Source organism: Heptranchias perlo, unplaced genomic scaffold (genome assembly GCF_035084215.1).
Source record: "Heptranchias perlo isolate sHepPer1 unplaced genomic scaffold, sHepPer1.hap1 HAP1_SCAFFOLD_122, whole genome shotgun sequence".
Lineage (NCBI taxonomy): Eukaryota > Metazoa > Chordata > Chondrichthyes > Hexanchiformes > Hexanchidae > Heptranchias > Heptranchias perlo.
The window spans coordinates 149229-158078 of NW_027138451.1; positions in this window are offsets into that span (position 1 = coordinate 149229).

Below are 8850 nucleotides of genomic sequence, written 5' to 3' on the forward strand. Positions count from 1 at the left end.
GAAGCAGCACAGATTTACCAGAATGATACCGGGTCTTAACACTTTCAATTATGAAGCCGGGTTGCATAACATAGGAACATAGGAACAGGAGTAGGCCATTAGCCTTATTGATTATTTTCTGCACCTGTTCATGACACTTCAATGATATATGTACCTGAACCCCTAAATCCCTTTGGACAGCCACTGTTTTTAACTTTTTACCATTTATAAAGTACCCTGTTCTATCCTTTTTTGTTTCAAAGTGGATAACCTCACATTTGCCTACACTGAATTCAATTCGCCACTATTTTGCCCATTCACCTAATCCATCAATATCCCTTTGTAATTTTATGTTTTCATCTACACTGCTTACAATGCCACCAAACTTTGTGTCATCGGCAAACTTCGATATGAGATTTTCTATGCCTTCATCTAAGTCGTTAAGAAATATTATGAATAATTGAAGCCCCATGACAGATCCCCGCGGGACTCCACTCGTCACATCCTGCCAATGTGAGTACCTACCCATTATCCACTACTTTAGTCGCCTCTTCAAAAAATTCAATCAGGTTTGTCAGGCACGACCGACCTTTCACAAATGCATGCTGGCTCTTTCTGAATAACTGAAAATTCACGAGGTGTTCACTCAACCTATCCTTAATTATAGACAGCAACATTTTCCCCGCAACAGATGTTAGGCTTACTGGTCTATTATTCCCTGGTTTCCCTTACTCTCCTTACTTAAAAAGCGGAGTGACATGTGCAGTTTTCCAATCCAGAGGGACAGTTCCTGAATCTAGAGAACTTTGAAAGATTATAGTTGGGGCATCTGCAATGTGCTCACCTACTTCCTTTAAAACCATCTGGTCCTGTGGATTTGTCTCTCTTTAGTGCTACTATTTTCTTCATTACTGTTGGTTTAATTATGTTAATTTTATTGAGTCCCTGTCCCGATTCAATATTAAGCGTGGTTTTGTTCCCGTGAGTTTAAATGGTTGAAGGATGATCTAATGAAGGTGTTTAAAATGATAAAGGGATTCGATCAGTTAGATGCAGAGAAACAATTGACTATGGTGGGGTTCAGAAGAAGTGATTACATTTAACATTGCAGCTCGTCAATTTTTGACTGAAACAAGTTAACACTTTTTCACAGTAAGGATTCTGGATATCTGGGAATGAACACTGAGATCGATAGATTATTGATGGGTTAGAGTATCAGGGGATATGGAGCAAAGGAGGGTAAATGGAGTTCGTACAAATTCGCCCTGATCTAATTCAATGGCGGAACAGACCCGAAGGGCTGAATGACCTATTCCTCTTCTTAATGCGTTATATCCCGTATCGAGGACCAGGTGTCATAATTTCTGAAATGAGAGTTACATTCATCGCATGTCAATTTCCAGAGTAACTGAAACCTTTACACGTACAAATTATTTGCTGTGTTAATCATGCTGCCCTTTGAGTTCCCGGTAATTCATTGTAACCTGTTCCTGTTTGTATAAATCCGCGTCTCACTGTATCACTGCTGCTCTTGCGGGTCTGGTATCTTGCTCTGTTTGTCTGGAAGTGATTATTCTGCTCATTTCTGGTGAGTGTCAGAAATTCAGCCACTATCACCACCTCCCTTTCCTCCATCTTTCTTGTGCGCTATGATTGCTGATTTAATAATGTTCTTTTAATCTACAACTAAATATCTTGTTATTTTATACATGGAATGTTTCAGGGTAATGCGGCTCCAAGTGAGAATGTGAGCAGTATTCGCTCCGTGGGATGTTGTTTGATTATGAAGTGGTTCCAGTTAATCTGTAGCAGCGACAGGGATCTCTGGCTAATATTCCCGAGCTGACTTTCTCTGGTTACCTTCTTTTCCTAGCCTTTAACTCCAACAGATTGTAACTGTCGTTCAATAAAAGTGAACGGTTTTGAATTCACATTCAGTTATAGTGGAAGATATGTTGGGAAACGGAATTCAGAATCTGCAGATAGATAGTCAATGCTCATATTAACACTGATAGAGGGTAACTTACAAGTGTTGTATTACACTGTATTTCTGTGGAATGAAAGGAAGAGCAGCATGTGGAGTTTGTGGAGACCAGAGGGATCTCAGATAAGATGTGATAAATTAATGAAAGAATAAAAGGCAAAAGAGCAACGTAAAAAGAAGGGAAATGATAATCAGACAGTGGCAGGAACGGACAGAGCATGCAAACTTTAGAGTGCGCCAGCAGTTAAGACTAGAGGTTGTAAAAGTGGCAAAAAGGCAGCAAGAATGGCTTTGTATCTGAATGCACGTAGCATTCGTAACAAAATGGATGAATTGATGGCTCAAGTAGAAATAAATATGTACGATCGGAAAGTCATCAGAGAGACATAGCTGTAAGATGACAAAGCCAGGATCGTGAATATTCAAGGTTACATCACACTTCGGAAGGACAGGAAGCTAGGTAATGGTGGAGGGGTAGCTCAGTTAATTAAGGATGACAAGAGTACAATAGAGAGAAATGAACTCATGTCTAAAGATCAAGACGTAGATCCAGTTTGGGTAGAGATAAGAAAGAGTAAAGGCAAGAAGTCACTTGTGGGTGTAGTTTATAGACCCTTAACAGTAACTACACTGTAGGACAGGGTATACAGGAAGAAATGAACCAGATTTAGTTAACGGCTTAACTGTGCGTGAACATCTATCCAATAGCGCTCGTAACGTGATGGAGTTCAATGTAGTGCTTGAAAGGGAAAAAAGTGAATCAGCTGCTCAGATTCTCGACTTGGGTAAGGCCGACTTCAATGGGATGAGACAGAGAATGTCCACAGTAAACTGGGCAAATCTGTTAATGGGTAAAACGACTGATGATCAGTGGGAAATGTTTAAAGAAACATTTAACGTGAATCGGTTTATACCACTGAACGGCAAGAACTCTACTTGCCAAAAAAAAAACACCCATGGACAACTAAAGAGGTAAGGGAGAGTATAAGACATAAGGAAAGGGCATACAAAAAGGCAAAACCTGGCCCAGATCTTGGAGAATGGGAAACATACAAAGATCAACAAATGGTCACAAAACAGATAGTATGAGCTACAAAAAAGGAGTATGAAAATAAACTTGCAAGGGACATCAAAACCAATACGAAGAACTTTTATAGTTACATTAGGAAAAAGAGGGTGGTCAGGAGCAGTTTTGGCCCCTTAAAAACTGAAAGTGAGGATATTGTCATTGATAATGGGGAAATGGCGGACATGTTGTACAATTATTTTGTGTCAGTATTTACAGAAGAAAAAGAGGATAGCATGCCGGAAATCCCAAGGAAACTAATATTGAATCGGGGACAGGGACTTGATAAAATTAACAAAAGTAAAGCCACAGTAATGAAGAAAAAAACAGCATGAAAGAGTGACAAATCCCCAGGAGCAGATGGTTTCCAGACCAGGGTTTTAAAGGAAGTCGGTGAGCACATTGCAGATGCCCGAACTATATTCTTTCAAAGTTCTCTAGATTCAGTATCTGGTACTCTAGATTGGAAAATTGAACATATCGCTTTGCTTTTCAGATAGGAGAGAGAGGGAAACCGGGGAATTTTTTGACCAGTTAGCTTAACATCTGTTGTGGGGAAAATGCTGGAGTCTATAATTAAGGATAGGGTGACTGAACACCTCGATAATTTTCAATTAATCAAAGAGAGCCAGCATGGATTTGTGAAAGGTAGGCCGTGCCTGACAAATCTGATTGAATTTTTTGAAGAGGTGACGAAAGTAGTGGACAGGGGAATGTCAATGGACGTTATTTATATGAACTTCCAGAAGGCATTTGATAAGGTCCCACATAAGAGACTGTTAGCTAAGATAGAAGCCCACAGAATCGAGGGGAAAGTACGGACTTGGTTCGGAAGTTGGCTGAGCGAAATGCGACAAAGAGTAGGGATAATGGGTAGGTACTCACATTGGCAGGATGTGACTAGTGGAGTCCCGCTGGGATCTGTCCTGGGGCCTCAATTATTCACAATATTTATTAACGACTTAGATGAATGCATAGAAAGTCTCATATCTAAGTTTGCGATGACACAAAGATTGGTGGCATTGTAAGCAGTGCAGATGAAAACATAAAATTACAAAGCGATATTGATAGAATAGATGAATGGGCACAACTGTGGCAAATGGAATTCAATGTAGACAAATGTGAGATCATCCACTTTGGATCAAAAAAGGATCGAACAGGGTACATTCTAAATGGTGAAAAGTTAAAAACAGTGGATGTCTAAAGGGACTTCGGGGTTCAGGTACATAGATCATCGAAGTGTTATGAACAGGTGCAGAAAATATTCAAGAAGGCTAATGGAATGCTGGCCTTTATATCTAGAGGACTAGAGTACAAGGGCGCAGAAGTTATGCTGCAGCTATAAAAAAAACCCTGGTTAGACCGCACCTGGAGTATTGTGAGCAGTTCTGGGAACCACACCTTCTGAACGACATATTGGCCTTGGAGGGAGTGCAGCGTAGGTTTACTAGAATGATACCCGGCCTTCAAGGGTTAAGTTACGAGGAGAGATTACACAAATTGGGGTTGTATTCTCTAGAGTTTCGAAGGTTAAGGGGTGATCTGATCGAAGTTCATAAGATATTAAGGGGAACAGATAGGGTGGACAGAGTGAAACTATTTCCGCTGGTTGGGCATTCCAGGAGTAGGGGCACAGTCTAAAAATTAGAGCCAGACCTTTCAGGTGTGAGATTGGAAAACACTAGTCTTAGACCAACTCTTCTCTCCCTCAAACTGAATGTGAAATTCAACCATATTGTGATCACTGCGAACGAGAGGCTCCATTACAATTATGTCATTATACGAGTGAACGCTAGATCGAAATATAAAAACAGATAGCAAGAGTTTCTACAGGTAGTTAAAAAGTAAACGAGTAAGTAAAGTTAGCGTTGGTCCACCAGAGAATGAGTCTGGGGAATTAACAATGGAGAACAAGGAAATGGCGGATGAATTGAACAGACATTTTGCGTCCATCTTCACTGTGGAGGACACAAGTCTGGGTGGTAGAAGTTTGGAACTCTCTTCCACAAACGGCAGTTGATACGAGCTCAATTGCTAAATTTAAATCTGAGAACGATAGCTTTTTGGCAACCAAAGGTGTTAAGGGATATGGGCCAAAGGCAGGTATATGTATTTAGATCACAGATCAGCCATGATCTTATCAAATGGCGCAGCAGGCACGAGGGGCTAAATGGCCTACTCCTGTTCCCATGTTCCTATTTTCGTAAATAATGGGGGCTTGTGAAAATGGAACAGCGATAATCAAGGGTGATTTGAATCGAAATATGGATTGGAAGAATCTGATTTGCAAAGGTAGCCTGGAAGATATGTTCATAGCGCGCTTTCCGTACAGTTTCTTAGAGCAGCACGTTGCAGACCCAACCGGAGAGCAGGCTATTCTAGACCTGGTAATGAGTAATGATACATGATTAATTAATGACATCTTTGTAATGGAGCCTCTCGGTAGCAGTGATCACAATATGGTTGAATTTCACATTCAGTGAGAGGGAGAGAAGAGTTGGTCTAAGACTCGTGTTTTAAACTTAAATAAGGCCAATTCTGTGGGCATGAAGACAGAGCTTGCTAAAGTGAACTGGGAAATTAGGTTAAGGGATAGGTCAGTAGAGATGTCGTCCCAGACATTTAATGAGATATTTCATAACACTCAGCAAAATTACATTCCAGTGAGAAAGAAATATTCGAGGGGAAGGACGTAACATCAGTGGCCAACTACGAATGTTAAAAATAGTATCAAATTGAAGGAAAAAGCATACAATTCCGTGAAAATTACTGGCAGCTCAGAAGATTGGACAGAATATAAAAAAACAGCAAAGACAGACTCAAGGAACAATAAGGAGGGAGAAATTAGAGTACGAGTGAAAGCTAGCTTGAAATATAAAAACAGGGAGCATGAGTTTCTACAGGTATTTAGAAAGGAACCGAGTAAGTGAAGTTCGCTTTGGTCCTCCAGAGAGTGAGTCTGTGGAATTAACAATGGAGAACAAGGAAATGGAGGATGAATTGAACAGACATTTGCGTCCATCTCCACTGTGGAGGACACAAGTAAGATGCCAGAATTAATTGTGAATCGAGAGGTGAAAGGGAGGCAGGAACTTTATACATTTGTAATCACGAGGGAAAGGGTTCTGAAAAAAATATTAGAAGTGAAAGCTGATAAGTCCCCAGGTTCTGATGGACTTCATCCTAGGGTCTCAAATGAAATGGCTTCAGAGATGGTGGATGCATTTGTATTAATTTTCCAATATTCCCTGGATCCTGGAAGGGTCCCATCAGATTGGAAAATAGCGAATGTAACTCTTCAATTCAAGAAAGGAGGGAGACAGAAAGTAGGAAACCACAGGCCAGTTAGCTTAACCTCTGTCACAGGGGAAATGCTCGAATCTATTTTTTAAATTCGTTCATGGGATGTGGGCGTCGCTGGCGAGGCCAGCATTTATTGCCCATCCCTAACTGCCCTTGAGAAGGTGGTGGTGAGCCGCCTTCTTGTACCTCTGCAGTCCATGTGGTGAAGGTGCTGTTAGGTAGGGAGTTCCATGATTTTGACCCAGCGACGATGAAGGAACGGCGATATATTTCCAAGTCGGGATGGTGTGTGACTTGGAGTGGAACGTGCAGGTGGTGTTTTTCCCATGTGCCTGCTGCCCATGTCCTTCTAGGTGTTGGAAGTCGCGGATTTGGGAGGTGCTGGCAAAGAAGCCTTGGCGAGTTGCTGCAGTGCATCCTGTGGATGGTTTCGGAGATTATAGCATGGCAATTAGAAAATATCAATGCGATCAGGCAGAGTCAACACGGCTTTGTGAAAGGGAAACCTGTTTGAATAATTTAATAGAGTTCTTTGAGGAAGTAACAAGCAATGTGGATCAAGTGGATTATATGGATGTGATGTACTTGGATTTCCAGAAGGCATTTGACAAGGTGCTATATCAAAGCCTGCTACAGAAAGTTAGAGTTCATGGTGTAGGTGTTAACATATTAGCATCGATAAAGGGTTGGTTAGCTAAAAGGTAACAGAGATTAGGCATAAATGGTGCATTTTCAGTTTGGCAATATTTAATAAGTGGAGTGCCACAGGGAGCAATGCTGGGGCCTCAAGTATTTACAATCCATGCCACTGAGTTGGATAAAGGGACTGAAAATGTTTGCTAAATTTGCTGATGACGCAAAGTTAGGTAGGAAAGTAAGTTGTGAAGAGCACATAAGGAGTCTGAAAAGGGACATAGATAGGTTAAGTGAGTGGGCAGAAAATTGACAGATTGAGTATAATGTGGGAAAATGTGAACTTGTCCACTTTGGCAAGAGTAATAGAAAAGCAGTAGATTATTTAAATGGAGAGAGATTGGAGTACTCTGAGGCACAGAGGAACCTGATTGTCCTGGTACATGAATGACAAAAAAGTTACCATGCAGGTACAGCAAGTAATTAGGAATGGAAATAGAATGTTGTCATTTATTACAAGGGGAATGGAAAATAAACCTAAAGATGTTTGGCTACAGTTGTACAGGGCATTAGTGAGACCACATCTGGAATAATGTGTGCAATTTTGGTCTCCTTATTTCAGAAAGGACAGAATTGCTTCAGAGGCGGTTCAGAGAAGTTCCACTCGACTGATTCCTGGGATGAGGGGTTATCTTATGATGAAAGGTTGGACAAGTTGGCCCTGTATACATTGCAGCTTAGAAAAATGAGAGGTGATCTTATTGAAACTTATAAGATCCTGAGGGGACATGAAGGGGTAAATGCTGTGAGGATGTTTCACCTTTTGGGAGATATTGGAACGAGGGGACACTGTTCAAAAATAAGGAGTTTTTTTTTTCTCTCAGAGCATTGTGAGTCTGTGGAACTCCCTTCCCCAGAGAGCGGTAGAGGCAGGGTCATTGATTGTTTTTAAGGCTGAGTTAGATATATTCCTGGTTAACAAGGGAGTCCAATGTTATAGTAGGTAGACGGGAAAGTAGGGCTGAGGTCACAATCAGATCAGCCATGACTTTATCAAATGGCAGAGAAGCTTCGAGGGGCCGAATGGCTTACTCCTGCTCTTAATTCGTATGTTCGTATCTACTTATGTAACCACATTTGTGGTAAGTGTCTCCAGCACGAGGAACTTCGGCTCAGAGTTGTTGAGCTGGAATCCGAACTGTCGACAATGCAGTGCATCCCGGAGGGGGAGAGTTAACTGGACAATTTGATCCAGGAGGCAGTCACACCCCTTAAATTAGGTGGTAGTTTAGATTCATTCAGTGGTTAGGGAGAGGAGGCTGTGCCTGCGAGGCAGGCCGTTATGGGTATCCAGGATGTAGTGATGGAGGAGACTCAGCCCTTGACCTTGTCCAACAGATACGAGGTACTTGTTACCTGTATGGATGAGAAAAAAACCTGCAGCGAGGATGTGCAAACCGATCATGGCACTGAGGTACAGGAAGCCATTCAAGTCTGGGGACTAAAAAGGAATGTGGTAGTTGTAGGGGTAGGTGATAGTACATTCAGGGGGATAGACACTGTTCTCTGCACCCGCGACCGAGATTCCTGTTGGCTGTGTTGCCTGCCCTGTGCCAGGGTTATGGATATCTCCTCTCGGCTGGAGACGAGCTTGGGGCATAAGGGGGAGGATTCATTTGTCGTGTTCCATGTAGGAACCAACGACTTGGGTAGAACTAAGAAGGAGGTTCTGCTGAGACAGTTTGAGCAGCTAGGGTCTGAATTAACAAGCAGAATCTCAAAGGCAATAATCTCTGTATTACTACCTGAGCCACGTAAAAACTGGCATCGGGACAAACAGATCAAAAAATTAAGTGCGTGGCTCAAAGAGTTTTGTGGGAGACAG